Below are 19120 nucleotides of genomic sequence, written 5' to 3' on the forward strand. Positions count from 1 at the left end.
CTCTGGACAGTAAGAACCCTCTTGCATTCTCATACACATATCATTCCTGTATTTACTTATGCTTTTCATTCAGGAGGTACAAAGCACCTGAAGCAGTGATATCCACTATCCTGCTGATACAGTCACTTATAAAATGAGACAACACAAAGTCCACATATAATTGTAAAAGTACACATATTCCTTTTGACCTTAAAAAACGTAGATAGAACATATAGAACTGTAAAGAAAGAAGCAGACAATGAAGATTATCGTATCGCAAAGATATAYATTGTTTCATGAGTTAATAAATGTATGAGATACTTTCTAACAGCAAATACTGTTTTTTAAAGATTTAAAGTCACTCTATTATTTTAGTATTACCTCTTGTGATCCAAAAAGTTTGAGGGAAAAGTCAAGAAAAGACAAATATAGAAGCAAACATGCAGTTTTATGCTTCAGTATTCTTAAACTCTGAAGCTGATGAATAAGGAATTTTAGTGGCTTCTAATTTCTGGGCATTTTTAGGAACACTTTGGTGAGTTGTTTTGTAATTTGATATTTTTCTTTTAGAAARTGGCTTATGACCAGAGACTTTATGGTTAGAAAGAAACTTACTGCTAGTTCCAAGTTCAGAAGAGAAGTACTCTTTTGGAGTTTCACACGCTTAGAGCATGTAGTATTTCTGGTAGAATTAAAATTACAACAAGGAAGCATATTAATTAGTTATTCCTTTCATGAACATGGAATGAAGRAAAAAAAAGCAACTTTTGTTTCTCCAAAACCACATGAAAAAAGAACATTCTTTTTATACGAACCTGAACTTGGTGGCCCTTTTTATATGAACTCCCTGGTGGCCATAAGAGTTTCTATGAATTAAATGAAGTACTACAGGGAAAAGGAATCAGGGACTGAAATCTTAGAACTACTTAATTTAATCCTAAAATTCCTTATTCTCTTCAAAGTGCCTGGAGAATTTCTACTAAACAGTATTAGAGTAGTTGAATACTCCATATTCATGATTCACAAGGATCCACACTCAACTTCATGTCACTTTTCTTACTATTCTGCATATAATTAGTCTGTATCAATTCAGAATTATGTTTACAGTTTGTTCCAGAATCCAAAATAATAGTCATAATCACAGTTGTCACGAGACAACTGAGTAAGCAACTCTTTCAGATATGCCTTGGCCTATGCAAACAAGCAYGTGACCCTTTTGTTTTATTCTTGGCTTAGCATTCAGAAATTGCATTAGAAATGCAGCTCTGAGAAAGCTCTGTGTCATTAGTTACATTCTCACTTATAAGTTCACTTGTAAGGAAGTTTTTCAAAATATTACATATACTTCATACAGAGTGATGAAAGTAGTAAGTTTACGTCATGATTTCCTTAGCTACTGTAACTTCCTGATATCTTACARTTTTGCTTGATAGTTGCATTATCCCCAGGAATATCCTATGACTTCACTCAGTCATCTCATTCTAAAGGGGTAGGTTTCTGCCCTTGATGTGCCCTTTGCACAAACTCACGTACATTGGAGGTATTTGTCATGATACCCATTATTTGTGTCATGAACCTGAAACTCTACCTATTGAAATATTTACCAAGAAAATGGCCAACATCATCCCCAGAGAGAAAACATCATTTTTATGTCTAGGACCTTCCATTAGCTTTGAACATGGTCAACAAGTGATTTAAGAAAGATCCAACACCCTTCAAATTTAAGTTATGTAATGAAGTTACCATTATTTCTGTTTCCTAGACTGCTGCAATACTAAAAAAGCATTTTTAAAATAAAATCTGGTGATTAGAAATGTACAATATAAATAACTGTCTTTATTCAAATTAACACTATGATTGAACTACAGCCATCCATTACTATATGTATATCATATTCCCAAGGTCCAGTTCATCAGTTTCAATTCAAACATGGAATATAGCTCTTATCACCAAACAGTGGACAGATGTATTTCCTAAAGTGCTAATGCCACATTGCCATGTCTGTTGGATAAATGAGGTGTCTATTATTATATATCTGYTGGCATCTCTGGGACTCAGATGTCTCAGGTCCAACTTCCTTCCCAATAGATTGACTCTGACTCAGGCCCAGCACCTAGTGTTTTGGGCTGAGCCATGGTACAATACAAAGAATTTGCCAGGAGAGAGAGTGAGGTCTGGAAGGCAAACCTTCAGTACAGAAGTACTAAGACGCTGAAAAGTATCTGACCTCCATCCTCTTCCTATAACAACTTTTACTTTTGTATTTTCAGCGCTGTATGTGGTAGAACCTGTGCTGACACATGAAGAGATGATGCACAGTTACAAAGCAAGCTTAATTTTTCCTTTTGATCTTGCCTCTAAGTGAAAAGATGCCTTTGTGGCWGTAATGTCTGAGGAGTGGCAAGGAAGTGATTAGTTTTCTGCTGATGACCCCACTCGACCAGACTTGATATCCCTTTTACCTTCAGTGCAGTGATTCTGAAAAGGAAACCTTTCCACATAAATTACATATTCTCAGGAGTGGTCTATTGAGCTCAGCTGTTGCATTCTGCAACACGTACAAGATGTAACACTTCATTTTCATCATTGGAAATGCTTTGCCTCTGTTACAGAAGAAAAGTTTGATAGGCCCAGTGAAGGGGAATATTAGCTTCACTGAGGAATAAATTGCAGGTGTAGAAGTTTGAAAGAGAAAATGCTGGCCCACTCCAAATGCTTCTTTATTTAACAATTTATTTTACTACTTACTTTATTTTACTTTTCCCCCAGATTTGTGCAACTTTTCATGTGTAGGGTTGTGGCAATTATTCTTAGTTTTCCAAGACTATTTGTAAAATTGACATTTGTTTAACAATTTTTATCTGCAAAGTACAGGAGCAGTCTAACATTCTCTACCTCATAAGAAGTATATGAAATATTATTCTCTGAACACACACATGTGCACACACACACACAGACAAAAAAAAAAAACCAAAGCCCTTGTTTCTCTGCACACTTGCTGCTTTGCTGTCTCCCCTCAAGGACAGAATCTTGGGGGTTTCATGTAATTTGTATGAAAATGTAATGCTTTGCGGCTCTTTCATTTATGTTATGCAAAGTCAGTATTCTCCTCTCTGGAATTTAAAGCATACCCAGTGAAACTTGACAGGTAAGGGAGGGTAGGTGGAGGAAGGTCTTAGAGGTCTGAGAAAGCGAATATAATTTACAATGACTAAAACCATAAAATCTCATTAAATATGTAAAGCCAGCAGAGCTACCAGAAGAGAAAACTAGGTAGGGCTGGCCCTAAGCACTGAGGACTCACTCCACAGAGACTCCCTGGTGACCTTCAGTGGGAACAGGACTGCGAGTAGGTGTGCTCTTCCCGTTCTGCGGCAGAAGTCTTTTCCGCTGTTCTGCAGCCGGGAGAGTTGCTGGGACRCCGTTCCACTTCCCCTCCCTCTTTTTCGATAGTGGACAAATATACACGTGAATGCCACATTTCATCCATCATGTCACCCCTTTGCTTGGGACAATGCTGATGTGAATGAGAAACCATTATCCTGTTGTGTAAGATTAAGACCATTCCTGTTCTGTATCAGGACGTATCCACAATCTTTTGCAGTTTCTCCTATGAATCTGATAGTCTAGCATTTTGAGTGTACACTTAGAATGTAGGAAATAGGAGAGCTGACCTCTGAACCGTCATCCGCCATAGGTCAGGAAAGCCCGTCTTTGGGCAGATTTTGCTCATCTCATTCTGATTAGCAATTCTTTCCTGAATCCCCCCAAATCAATTCTAACAAAAAACATTATTGAAATAGATATGTTTTCAAGAAGTGCTCTGTTTCACTAAACAGATGGTTTTTTCAAACAAATACCACTTTGGAGCCTTCCCAAGCATATTATGGTCAGGCTGCATATGGGCCTGTTTCTATGATCTCAGTAGGAGCACAGTGTGCTAATGACTCCTGACACCCATACAGCAATGTACAGAACAAATCCTAGACTTCAGAGATTAAATCACATGTGAATTGCTCAAATAATACAGAACTGATTCCAAATATTTCAAAATGCCCAATGTTCTCTAAAAGGAGCACGATATGCATACGATTTACTAGAACACACATTGAAATCCAGCCTTGTGTTCTTAATTCCTTGCAATTTTTTCTGTTTTTTTCATTCTGTTGTTCAGGCAAGGAAAAATGTTCAGTTTTAAGCATGGCATTCAGCSTCCCAGCTCTGTCATGCTACACAAAAAACAGGCTCAATAGTAGTGCACCTGGCCTTATGCTATTCTCTAAAATACAATATGCAGTTAAAGAGCTGTCCTAAGTCTTATTGTAAGTTTAAAAAAACTCTGTTTTTTTTTCTTAGCATACTTCACATCTAATCAATTTAAAATGCGACAGTATTCCTAGAAAACCTTCTTTCTCAGAGTACAAAGGCCTGGTATTCAAGCATTTCTGAGTGATAATTCAATAGGATTAAATTACACTCATGTGACAGCTCAACCTCACTAATGAGGTACATTTCAGCAAACTGTTGACAGAACTGTCTGGAAGGCTTCTTTAATTTACCAACATGTAACAACATGGGAAAAGCATTAGTCAACTAGATGAAGATGAATAAGCATTGGGGTCTGGGGGCATTTTACATTAACACATGACAACCTAAAAGTGTTTTTGTCACTTGCTCTATTTAGCCCAAGGCAGTCACTGAATAACTGGTACCTGTTAGTGTGATTGACTTACCAAAGCAACAGAAGGGATTATATTTAAGAACATCTGTATGGAAAACATGTCAGAGAAATGTCTTTCTCTTTTTCTTAAAAGATAGCGGTTGTTTTGTGGGCAGATCTCTTACAGCTACAACTCTGAAGGAATTTTTAAATCGCTTCAAACAGACTGCTAGAGTGCTACATTGACTTTTCATTTCAAAAATTCTTTAAGACTACATATTTTTAAAGCTTATATAAAACATAATTGCATATAGGTATTGACTAGCAATAATATCTATAACTTTTAATAAACAGAAAACATTAAGTGGAAGAGAAAGAAAGATCCAGAGAGGGACTCCACAGCTTCCAGTAACACAAAATAATTCTTTATGTATCTCAGTTTCTGCATACATACTGTCATTAGCATGTTTAAAYAGAAAATGAGGGATATTTAAGGAACTGATAGTATCATTAAACAGTATCATTTAAAATGCATATGAAACTGAAGACAAAGCAATGCCAGTAACTTTAAATGTGCAGCTTCCTGTAGGTGCAAATTAGCACAGGCAATTCTAAAGGTGTGACGAAAAGTCCATATGCATGCCTGATGCATTCAACTGATACATCTGCTGCAATTTTAAAATGTTTTAACTAGAAAATTTAAATACTCGCAAATAGCTTAAGGCATGGGCAAAGCCACCTATGCCTTGACTAGTCCATAAGACACCACGAGTTATGCAAAGACTTCCTCTGAAGRAAAATTCTGTTTCTCTGTGTAATCTGGTGCATATTTACTGGGGAGAGAGAAGCTATTTATTCCATTCCTCTTCTGTATCATCTGGTGCAATACTTGCATAGTCCTATGTGAATTTACTTCCCTGACAGGGGACTGTCTGCTCCAGAAGTATCAAAAACATTCCAGGATGAAGGTGGGGGGAAAAAGACAAGTGAATGAGAACACAGGTTTTCCATTGTAGTGGAAATAGGACAGAAGAAATGGTACAGCAAATAACACTGCGGTGGAGGATGGAGGGGAAAGAAAAAAATTTGTAGGCTTACCTGAGGAGAAAAAGTGAAAGACTAAATTTGCTTGAATGGGATAGTAAGGATCAGTCCCCCAAATATGTAACTGGCTGATTATATTGAATTCGAACAATGTGAAGAGAAGAGAAACAAAAGGGGTGTAAATTGAGCTTGGCACAAATAAAGCTGATGAGGTTTGCAGATATATACACAATGAGTCTTTTAAAGAGATCAGTCTTTTTTAGTTAGGATATATGCTACTTTGCTGCTATTTGCAGGCTATCATCACCTTAGAAAGTTTCCATCTGTACTGGTTCTAATAACTGAACTCATCACTTTTTTCATTGGTTCCCAATTCAAACATGAATTAACCCGGCCAGGGTAACCCTGTTGCCTGTGATCACAAAATTAAAAATCCTAGTTTTATCACTGAACAGCCCTCAGCAGTCTTTTCAGCATTTCAGACTGACGAATATCACTGATGAAACAGGCACATTCTTCAAGCCATTCTCTCCTACTTCATCTGCTCTCCCTCCTTCAGCTTCCCCTGCGGTTCCTCTCTCTGTACAGCTGTACTGTTGGTGCTTTATGTGGACGGTGCTCACCTGCAGAGCAAGCACTGAAAAGCGAAGAACTCTGAGTGCATTTGTAAAACTGTTTTGCAAATGTATAGAGAAGTGTCTCAAATGATAAATATCTGGAAGGAAGAGCAGGGGAAGGGAAAGGTGATTGTCATACATAGAAGAGTGCATTTAAAATTGTTTTTGAAGCCCCCCTGCACCTTGTAATCCCAGTGATGGCTGATTGAAAGCACTGATGCACTGATGCCACAAAAATGGAGTAGAAAAATAGATCCATGCAGTGCTGATAATGTATCTTTTTTAACAGTTTGAGTCTCTGGGGCTAAAAAAGGATAGTGCGTGACTTTTTTCCCCATCTCAGATGGAAGTCTACTTATTCTACACCAGGTAGAAACCTCTTTAGCTACAAAGGTTAACTTTTTTTCAGTAAGTTTTAATTTATTCTTTTTATTTCCTGGAAGGGGGAACTACTTGCATAGCTTTCATTAGTGTAAGAGTAGCTCACAGTCCTGTTATATCTCCTCACAGTATTTTTCGAAGGAGGGACAGATAGCACTTCTACCTACATTTTGTATACCACAGGACTTGAGCTCAGAAGCTGAAACATTTGAACTCAGTGATTTGCACCAATATCACACCAATCTGTGTGCCAAAACCAGGCCTTGAACTCAGGTCACCCAAGTTTTTCTATATGGAAAAATCAGCAACCAAAAGAGCTTCTTTTCAGACAAAAATCGGCTTCTGAGAACACATACTTCCTTTTTTTAATTGGTTTTTGGGTCTACCAGATGTCTACAGCTGTCAGATGACACCTTGACTAATCATCAGGATGATGTGATCAGGCATATTAATAAGTCTATTGATGGTTTTAACTGCAGATTTTTTTCCTGTTCAGCTATTTTGTTATTAATAGTTTCTAACTACGATGTAATCAGTAAGTGAGATTGAGAAGGTTGGCATGCATCAGCTAGCCAGGAAAGGACTAAAACAGAGTGGTAGCATCCAAAATACCAATTGAAGTAATTTGTCTAGACTGTGGAAAACATGAGGGTTTGGTTCAGTTTTTTAAAAGCAGTAAAATTTCCTAACCAATCATAAGCTTCCCGGTATGTCTGATGTATTCTACTTTGAATCAAAAAGTGTTTGCATATTAAGACAAAATTCAAAGGTAGGATTGTACTCTCGGGAGTGATTTCTGCTCGATTCCAAGGAAAATTGGCAGAAATTTTGTAAGAATGTTCCTTCCCACAAATACTTGGCCACTCATGAAAACCAAAACTACATTTGTAAGGAGCGGTTCTCTTTCAGAGATCAGAGTTCACATTTCCTCCTTTTTCCTTTCCACCAAAATACTTGGAAGAAGTAGGATTTAAGAAACTAGTCTGGTCTTATGTCTAATGAACTGCTACGTTATTTTGCAACAGAACCAAATGTAACAAATCAATAGTTCTTAAGCATGGTGTAAATGGCTTTATCACTTAAATACACATAAAATTCTGATCTTACTTTTTAGGAAGCAGCTTTTTTTCATCATCATCCTCTGCATTGCCAAAAAGACATACAAATGAGGGAAAGTTAAGGCACTGATTGTATGGTCATTCATTTCTGGGTGGCACAAGGTGATTTCACAGCATGCATGAACTTGAACCACTTCTCTTCCTTAATTAGATGGTATGGAGGAAGAGCCATGGAATATGAACTGTCCTGTGTCTTTCTCACATTTCATGGCTTCCTCAAGCACCACTGTAATATGATGGGGGAGTGAGCGTAGCTGAATGACTCTGAAGGCCTAATCCATCCAGGCTCTGTGAGTACATCATTAGTCATCCTACAGTAAATTCACCAGTGAGATTAAGTTTATATTCCTCTATTGGCACATCCACAGACTGACTAAATTCAGCCTCAGCCCCATTATCCCTTCTCCAGTGGTGAAGAAACAGGTCAGTCTTCATACAGAACTTGAAGTAGGAGGACTCTGGAAAGTCAGATTTTGAGATTTTGAGTCCTCCCCAGGCCCAACACACACATACACACACACACACACACACACACACGCACGCAGATCCTGGGCCTGCTGGGAACACTCAGCCTCTCCCACACCTTCAGCATAGTCCATGGGATATAGTGATAGTGGAGTTCAGCGGTTCCCCTTGCTTTATCCCATAAGGGAAAGACAACAATGCTATCACATCACCCTGATAGTGTCATTGCACAATTCCAGAGCTGGATCTTGAGGCTCTTTTCTCTTCATTTCTATCTTGCTGTTGACTGTTCTTCCACTTCATCTCATCCTTCTCCCCTTTCCATTCATTCTGAGCCTCATGCACTTTCCTCATTCTCTGCTCTCTCTCCCCTTTCCCTTTCAATGACTCTGTTTCCTGCTTTATTTCTTGTGCCTCTTTCCCAGTTCAGCAATCCCTTCCTCTTTTTCCCTCTGAAACTGAACAATCCACAGGAGAGAGAGAGAAAGAGAGAGAGAGAGGAGGGAAAAAAAGCAATCCTAAACTGTTATTTGAGGAAAAAAATAATAACAATAAAAAATCCCCTCCTCCTCCCCAAACCCCCTCACAAACTGAAATGCCCTTGAGCTGTTAACTTGCTGTGTGCTATCATTGTCCTGATTCTTTTGTTTGGTGATGAGACCCCTTACTCACTGTTTCTTTTTCTTAAGACTGTTTCTGTAACTTAAGTACTCTACCAGTGGCAATGGCTGTGGGTGGCAATATCTGCAAAAATGTCTCTTTCCCAGCCTACAAACAGTATAAGCCGATCATCAGAAATGGCAGTCTCTTTGGCTCTGGTAAACASAGTTCCCCCTTGCTCTGCTGGTTGACTGAGCGTGAGCTCCCGGGTGGAGGTGCTGTGCAGGAGGGTGCAGTGCTTCCACACCAAGCGGCTGCCAGGCCAAGGTCACTGCTCGCAGGTGCTGGGCCTGAGCGCCTGCGCAGCTACCGACCCCCACAATACCCACGTGAAGGCACCTCACGCCTAATGCAAGCATCTGAACAAAGGCAGCCAGGTGCTTCCTCAGCCTTGGGAAGTGGTCCACATCCGAACGTGTCCTTCAGAATGTGCCCTGGCACATGCCTGTGCAGCACCTAACACAGCAAGGACGTGAAGCACTGTAGGACAAGTAGAGCGTTCACTCCCTCCAAAATCCACATTGCTTGCTTCCAGTGTGTTGCCTTAGCTTGACCTGAGAGAATATTCAGGTAGGCAGAGCAAGGATATCAAGTTCCATCTTTCAGCTCTGTGAGAAAAATGTACCGTACACCGTTATTGCTCTGTTCCTTAAGCTTGGATCACTGACATCTCCAAGTCTGCTACCCTTATCTGCTACAAGATCTCCCAGCCAAAAGATGACACACATGCCTTGTTATGACAAATTGCTTAATTACAAGTTTGGCAATGTATAATACTTTGTATTTACTATTATCATCAAAGCAGAAGAAAACGAAAAATACATCCATTACCATGTGAAAAAAGTCTGCTGTTACCATAAATTTCCAATAAAGAAATGAAGTAGGTTCAAGTTTAATCACACCAGCAGTAAATCAAATATCAAATTTAAAACAACGAATTACAAAGAGCCTCCTCACAGTCACTTAGCATTGATAAATTAGTAATGTAATATTAAATTATTCATATCTTTTTTTTTTTCCTTAGGACTATAATGATATACTGTACACAGCACTGATAATTTACTTAGGCTGAGTCCATTCATTTAATTATGCTGCTAAACTTGGTAGGCCAATTGGTCATCATGAGAGTTTCCAGGCAAGCTAATCACAAATATATAGAACATGTCCCTTATTGTCCCCAGCGGCTAAGTGCTAAAATGCTATTTAGTGCTCAGAAGGTTAATGTCCTGCTTATGTAAATTGTCCAATTTAACATTCAGCAGCAGTATCATAAATTCTGGCTCCAGGATTTCATTAAACGTATGTTCAAACTAGTTGACCTTAAAGGTTAACAAGCACAAGTTAAACAGGACAATTATTTAACTCGCTTCTTATCAAGAGACTGAAGTGTTCTAGCCATTTAATAGTTATGCATACTTCACAATTAGAATTCTTAAAAGGTCTCTGATAAAGCTGCAGGTCATGAATTTTCATAAGGATGTCAGATAATAACTATTTATCTGCACTTGTTTTTCTTTCTTATAAACTTAAACTTTGATCTTAACATTCAATTAGAAATGATTCCACAGAGAAAGACTAGGTGACTCAAGGAGCTTGCCTTCACATTAATTTGAATCTAAATTAAGCTTTAAAAACATTGCATCCATATTGTCTCCCACAGAAATTATTTCAGAAGTTAGAGACCTATTCTTCATGCAAAAAACACTTCAGCCTTTGAGCATTAGCCAATCGAAAAACACTGACTGCCAAATTATTACATCAGGCTAACCATTGCATTTTTATGTAAATAATAGAAAAAATGTCTCCCTATACATCATAAAATAATTTGCACTATATACAATAAACATACATCTTCATATGTTAACCAAAATAAGAAGACAGATTAGCCAAGACTATTTCTTTTTTACACTGCCCTATTTCTCAGACTACTTTTCCTGAGGCCTTTGTGAAATATGAACAGCAACAGCTCCTGAAAGTGGCTGCCATAGCCACTGCTACCCATGGCAGCAGTGATGCATTGAGAGCAGCCCCTGTGCTGACATTTCAAATCCCAAACTCACAACTGCTAAATGCAACAGGATCAAGTCATAGCTTCAGGGATACATTAAAACAGTAAACATATACCAGAAATCTCAGGAGCTGACAGTAACTATATTCCAAGAAAATCACAAGAAACATTTTCTTTTCAAGCTCAGCTGTATAAGGTGGTTTTATTTATCAGATAAAATAGCAACTACAAGCAGTTTTAAATTTATAAATCATGCAATGCATGCAATCCCATACTATTTTAGAGACAGAAAAATGGGAGAGAGATATCAAGTTTTCTGAGAGAAAAAAAATCTTTTCCTTTTAGAATATGATTCTGCTTTCATCAAGCTCATAATATGCTTTGGTTTAGTGCAAAACTTCACTGCTGAGAGTGTCATTTTGCAAAGTGGGACCTAAGGACACTGTGGATCTAGACCTAATTTTTTTCAGAAATATATAAAACTAGTGCAGGTCAGTCTGAATAAGCTCATGAAGATGTTAATTACAAGTATTTCAATATTTTATTTAAATTTTTTCTATCCTAAGATGGATCAGGGTACTATATATTATGTCAGTCAGGACAAATACTCAAGAATAAAGTTATGTCACGTAAGCCTGAAGGGTGAAGGATCAAGATTCAGTAAAGGACTGTTAGTCATAGTACATTTAAACAACCTATGGAAATATAGTACATTTTAATTTTGTGTAACTAGCAGATTACTTTGGTTTGGTTCATCAGAGTTGTGTTTCTTAAAACTATTTTAATTTAATGATAGCAAACCAGTAGATGGTGAATACTCATTCCTCTTTCTAAAGGTTATCAAAAAACTTGAAGAAAGAAAAGGATTTTCAAGCATACTGAATGTGACAGTACTTAATGACCTCATGTGTTGCTCTTTTTCCAAACTTCATCTTCTGAATTCTGGCTTCAAATTCTTCCTGAAAGAGGACATAAATAAAGCTGAATGGCTAATGGACTAAAAACACTTATGATCAGGTTTTCATAACGAACATTATTAATAGCTTCCTTTGCACATACACTCACATATAGTGCAATACTCATTTCTAAAGTAAGATTTAGAGCCCTATTTGCAATAAAAAAAGCTAACACATGCAAATAAAAAATGAGAGACTCCATTACATAGCTACATGCAATGGATTTCTATTAAGGATAAACAGAAACATTTTCTTCCAAAGGCAGAGTTTCTGTAGAGCTTCATTAGGAACTCACACATGTATGTGGGATCCACATTCGTCTTCTCAGACAGATGTGGGTATTTTCTTTTATCGCTAAAAACCTAGGGTTTAAGTAGTAATGCACGCACACATCTTTGACTCTTCCTGGAACTGTGAATGTCCAGAACGCCTGAAAAATCAGGTTGTGAGATTGAAGATAATCTGCAAACAATGTGTATATATATACAATCTACCTCAAACCAAAACAACCCATATTTCCTGATGCCAGCCTTCTAACCTTTTCCAATTCTTTCCCCTCTTTTCCTTTTTAGAAGACAGTAATGACAGATTTAAATCCAGGAATGAAGGCATACAACCTGAAAAAAATCTTTAACTGATACAAAATGCAGCATTGTGTCTATTTAGTGATACAGATCATCATCAACTCTCTACTCTGGCTCTTCACAAACCATCGGCTAGCTAAATGTTTTTGTCCCAATATCGAAAGCCTCCTGATACATGCTAAGTTGTCTGTCCTTCCGCTACCATGCGACCACACAACTCTTCCACTATGCAAAAGACCACACAACTCTGAAGTTGAAGGTTTTACAGGAGTCAAGTGCTCTTGCTGTATCAGTGTGCTTTTCAGGGTGGTTGCAGCCCAGAGACTCTGCATTGTTGGGCTGGGTGGTTGCCTCCAAAAAGGGTGAAGTTAGCAAAGCCTATCCTATAAAAGATGGACCTGAGAAGATTAAAGGAGTTCCAAGCACTGTTTGCTCTGAAACATGACGAATAGCTACATAAGTTCAGCCAAGCCCCTTGTTCCAGTCAGTAATTTCATTTACAGGAAAATTGCTCAGTGAATTCAGGGAGTTCATTCAGTGATAATCATTTCTGTTGGGGCTGGAGGAGAAAAAAAATGATTCAAATTTAGTTAACGTTAGCATTTAGATGAAAGCTGAAAGAGTAATCTTACCATAACAGGTTTGTCTATTAATAATTCCATCATCAAGGTAAATGCATTGCTAGAGGTTTATAGGCAAGGAAATGAACTTCAAGATCATTAGCAGTTACAGTTTTGCACAAACAATAAAAACATCATATGAAATCCTAGTTTCCCTGAATATAGCGGAAGATCTGTTACTGATTTCAGAGAAATCAGGAATTTATCAATTGACTTTTACTAAAGATGAAAGCTTCCTAAAACACCTTGAAAAATAATCACAAAGTTACCTGGGAGGGTGCCTGTTGTAAGAGTGTGGAGGGAAGAAAACCTGATGAAGATAGATTGGATGATGAACCTCCTCAGCATCCACCTTAAATAGTATATGTTTCTGGCTTGATATATTCACCTTTTTCTTTCCCTTTACTTCTCCATATCTAAATGTATGTATCTCATTTCCCACTGAAGAGCTTAGAAAGAACGTTCAAAACACTATAAGGCTCTTGATATACCTCATCTTGTTTAAAAAAGTTTTTACTGTGGTTATTACCAAGGTTCTCATTAAGCTAAAGGAGATTTAGCTGGATCCACTGATTTGTGCATGATCTCCTTTGTGAGGAGGAGGAGGAGGAGGAAGCAGAGGAGGAGGAATTGTTTTTCAGAAATAAATTACTTTGCATCAATATAACTGAACGCAATATTTACTTTCCTATGGTTAAAGTCTTCTTGTGACCTCCCTACTAGCAAAGTTCACGTTCTTCAAAACATACTATTTCTTGAAAATCTCAGAGTATGACAGAAGGCCAGCTGTAAACCAATTCCCATTGTACTTCAGCCACCAGGAAAAAATTTTAAAACTTAATTATTTTGCAGAACAGTTTCTGATAGGAGAATCATGGCTTTCCATTGTCACTTAGGTGAGAGCAAAACATCCCAGACACAGCTAACGTACCTGCAACCTCATGTATTCAGGCTTCATCAAGGTAATTAAGCACATGCTTAGCTTCAGACTCACAAGTTCTCATGGGGAGGTTTCATGTGCTGAGAGTTAGCAAGTGTATAAGAATCCTGCTGAACAGGACTTGAGAAACTTGACTGTAAATCAGATTTTTTTACTGATTGGAATAGGGTGACTTATGGTGCTATTGACTCAGGTGCTATTGAAGAAAGATTTATCAAAGTCCGGTATTAAATAAGGTGTAAAAATAGATGCAGTTGCTAAAATAATTTTCTGTATTCTTCATTCTGTGCAAGTGAATTTGAAAGTAAAGGCTAAATACAGGTAAAAAACAGAACTTCTATATCTTATAGTAAAATAAAATACGTTATTAAAAATCGGAGCTAGTATAGCATGAAATATAATCACTTGCAAAATCTTTCGTTAGCTCTTATGCTATCATACAAGAGTATTATCTCATCCTCCAATAATACAGTCTTTGCTTTGTAGCTACAATACTGCTTTTGGCTAACCTGCCTGCATCTGCGTTTAATAATTTTTTCCTAATTTTTACAGCCTGTGTGAACTCACTGTAGTGAGGCTTTGCCTGATTTTGTGAAGATCATCATAATTGCTAATAAGGTAGATTCAGTAAGGTTTTATAATTTGAGATAATAATTGGGCATAGCTTAAAAGATGCAGATAACAAATAAATAAACCTTTTCAATAAAAATGTATATATACTTCCCTAAGGCTGTTCTGTAATAATAAATAACTCATCTTTTAACTTATCAGCTTAAGGAATGATCGTCTGTAATTTGTTGCTTTATTACTACCGAGACATTCACACTGTCAGTATTTACAGGAACTGTCCTTGCAGAATCCTCAAGGTATACAAAGTAAGACACTTTTCTGGGACTTTTTTCACAATTAGACAAATTTATTCTGATCTGGGGATTAAACATTTGAATTACCTTTTGCTACAGACAGGTTCAAGCCACACTCTTTTTTTTGTGATTTCCACAGGGCAGAAGAGAACTTTCGAAGCCTACCTAAGCTTTCCCACTTTCTCTTATTTGCACATTTTTTTCTTGTCTCTTTTACAAACCATTACTGAAAATTCTTTAAAATTATCAGATGTCATGAACATGGCTGACAATAACTTAAATGAAAAAAAGAAACATCTAAATCCTTAAAGATTTAGATACAATATTCACTGCCTGTTTTGTTCTCCAACCTGCCCTCCTTGACAAGACCGTTAACACTTAAAATCTACTTGGGACATAACAGCATGTTTTGCAAGACAAGTCCTTTTTCTCCGTTAGTCCGTATAACTCCAGCTAACTCCTCTGATTCAGATAATGATAAAATGTAGTTAATCTGACATAAATTCCTAATGTTCCAGTTACTAGTGCATGTTTTGACTAAGTCAGGTAATGTATCACTATCATAATTCATTCATATGGAATATAGGGATAAGATTGGTTATGTTGCCTGCAATCTACTACGATAATCAAAAATTTTGTAAATACTACTAAATGAATGAATGAAATTAGCGAGGAAGAAATTAAAAAAGAATTTAAGATTTGTTTACCAGGTCTATTAAGTCCTTTTCTCTCTCTTTCATTTTTTTATATTAATGCGGGAAATAATAATAATTACTCCTCCACATGACATGTACATTTCAACAGGAACCTTCTCTTAAACCTGGGAGATGTACTGTAAATGGAACCCTGATTTTGGCTGCAAGCTACTGTAGTATAAACAATAACTACATATAAAATAAACYGTGTTAAATAACAGTGATAGTTGCATACTCAAGTGCTTAAAGGTTAGGAAAACTGATTTAAGATTACCCAGCATTACCCTGGGCATATGCACTGTGACAATCTGCCACATTCAATGGATGAGATTTYACAATTTCTTTTTAGCATCATTTTTCAGCTTATGACTCTGTGTCTCAGTATCAAAACCCTTCTCTAAGTACAGGAGAGTTCTTTTTCTCCAGGGCTTTTCTATGGTTTTCATTGCTTAAAGAGTTAACAGTTGTACAAGTATTTAGCTAGGTCCCAAAATATGTATTTATGCTTATAAGTGAGGAACAACGTCAGGCAAAGAGATTTGAAAACTTTGCACTTACTGCTCCGTGTCTCATTTTAATCCTTCTAAAAATGTTAAAATTTACTGCACTAGGTTGTTATGAGGTTCAGGACCCACTGAAAGAAATAGGAAGTTTCCACTCAACCCTTCCAGGAACTGGGCTAGATCTTTCATGAGGTAAAACATTTGCAAAGCATCACACGGTGTTTTATGATGTTTTATTAAATATATGATTAGAACTGTGGTTATTACATGAAAGCATGGTATTTTGTTATTCACTCAAGAATTGCTCCTCTTTCTTCATCTGTAAATGCCCTGAAGAGGTGGGGGTGGGGGTGGGGGTGGGGGTGGGGAGAAAAGGCTCCAGCTAAACCAAAGAAACAGAAATGAAAACAAACATGTTTAAATCTTGTGGCAGCTTTAACATGCTCATCTTCTATCTGCTGTTATTGATCTCTTTTAGGATGGGAATCAGGCTGTGAATGTGACTTTCAAGGTGTCAAAGATTTTGCACTTTATTGTTTTGGCTTGGGATTCAGCCTCCATTGGACCTGATAGGGCAATTCTTCCGAGGATATGTGTGATTCGAGGCAATTTGTTCACCAAGTGAAGAGGAAGAGAGTGGTAGCAGCCACAGGGGAAAGCAGGAAAAGAAAATACAACAGGACAGATCAGAAACACAGAGTCGTTTCGATAATAAGGTCTCCATATATGGGAAGTGGAATACAACCACAGAAACCTGAGGGATGCCGCAGTGCTCAGTTCTGATGGATACGGATGACACTTTCCATCACAGAACAAGGGGTTATATATATACTTCTTTAGACATTCACAGTTACAATGTTTAGTCTATTCTATTGAAAGTTAAGCATAAAGATCTTGATCCAAAGACCTCTCTGCGTTTAGTTCCACCACTTCAGATCAGCTTCCTTCCTGTGGCTGTTCCCCACAGTAAGGCTGAGCCACTGATACTAAATATAGTTACGTTGCGCTGTATGCTTAGAGAGGATGTCCATACAGTTGTTTGAAAGAAAAAATACAGAGTGTTTGCCTTAATTTCTGGGATACACTCTCCAGAATATGTCTTTTTCCAAGGAGTGTGAGAGAGTGAGTTAATTCATTTCCTAACTGTGAATCGAACTTCAGTTTCCAAGATTTTGCACCTTTATCTCACCCCTTCCCCAAATCACATTCTGAGTCTCATTATTTTAGGGCCCTGAATTAGACTGTGCAAGCTGTCGAAAGAAAAAATGTACACAGACGAGTGCTGATGGACCTGCTGGGTTATGTAATTATTTTGTTAATTACCAAAAATAATCAAAAAATAATTGGAGTTCTTTGCCATATCATGCAGTGAAGTTCCTGGCATAGAACAGGATTTATAAGCACAAGAGCCTTTTTTGGAATAGCGGTTGCTGGTTTATCAGTGTCCAAGAGCTTCACCAGATTGCTCAGCAAAGCTCTTGAGCTAGCTCAGCAGCTCCACAGGAAACAGTATCAGAGCAAAGCATTAGACTGGCATCAAAACAGAGCAATAGAAGCTGCTTTGAGGTTCCTGTGGTTCATGAATCTTCCCAGTAAGCTCTGAAAGTCCCTCATATTTTTACACAACTCTCACAACTTCTTTGAGGAATATGGGCCTTTTTGTCAGATCCCACCAGTGGCCCAGCAATCACTCCTATCTTTTATGAAAGGAAACACCTTCCCAATTTGTTAGCCCTGTCAGAATTCACTCCTCAAGAACAAGGTTCTCCTGGTGCAAAGGAAAGGAGGAAAAAGGGGTTTGCAAAATATTCWATGAGCTTTCCATTCAAATGCTCTAGGGGGAGTAGGGCAACGCTGTTTACTCTCATACACCTCAGAAATGAAGTCATTTATCCAAAACCAGAGACTGTTACAGGAGAACAATGATTTCTACCCTGGGAGGATTTGAGTGATATTTGGAAGAAAAATCTTCAAAAACAGGTGTGGTTGCTTTCACAAAGAAAGGATCTCGAGACTGGCACTCCAAGTGACATAGATTTATATTTCTTTTGAGATAATGTACATTGCAGTACAGAGAAGCATAAGGTAGTTTGGAGAGATATAGCTCAGGTACTGGAAATGGTACAGGTACATGATGCCTTGCAGGCTGCTCCTCAGCTTCTTCAGAGTTAGCTCAGGAATTTCTGCACAGCTCTGACTTGTGTGGTATAGTGAGAACCAGTCAAGGAACAAGGGTGGCCTTCAAGCACAGAATTAATTTAAAATTCTCTATTACCAGAAAAGCAACATATGCCAGTGATTTTTATTGCCAAGAAGTTAAGAAAAATAAAACATGGGGCTACCTACTTCCTTCTTAAAATAGCCTGTTATCTCTGTTACTTCTCCTTGTATTTCTCTTTCTCCTTTTTCCTGTTCCAGCCTTCTCTTGACTGTTTATGCTCTGTCACTTATTTGGGATTTTAAGAGCTCATGAATATATCTCCTTTTCTCTACAGCAAAAGTGGATAATAAACTCTCTAGTTATGTGGCAGAAGGAAGTCCATAATATCTAGAACAAAGCTGGATTAAAATATAAGCTCTTGGAGCTTATATCACATTACTGAGATGTGATATAAGTAAGTCATTCAACAGACTGCCTCTGACCCATATGTTTATAAAGAAGAGCTTTGTATGTGAATTGAGTGCAAGTGCTGATGTGATACCTGCCTTACACTGTAGTTACCCTGACACAATATTTGTATCTCATGTGAGCTGCCACAAGCATCTCAACGTGACATTAACTGGTTATTACTATGGGTTACCACTCCCTCAAAAAAGGACTGCAAGAGCAGTTCTTCCCCCTCCAGCATTGATATGGTAAGAACAGAAAATAACCCTGTTCTTTTTACCTCCCATCTTTTACCCCTTTGCTTGCTGGAGGGTGATGGGGCCATCCTAGGCAAGAATACGTCTGATTCTGCACTGAGACTGAGCTACCAGCCACACACAAGCTCTGTCTCGCTAGAAGAGTCTGTCACATCCAAGCAG

This window comes from Apteryx rowi, unplaced genomic scaffold (genome assembly GCF_003343035.1).
Source record: "Apteryx rowi isolate R43461 unplaced genomic scaffold, aptRow1 scaffold_79, whole genome shotgun sequence".
In the NCBI taxonomy this organism is placed as follows: domain Eukaryota; kingdom Metazoa; phylum Chordata; class Aves; order Apterygiformes; family Apterygidae; genus Apteryx; species Apteryx rowi.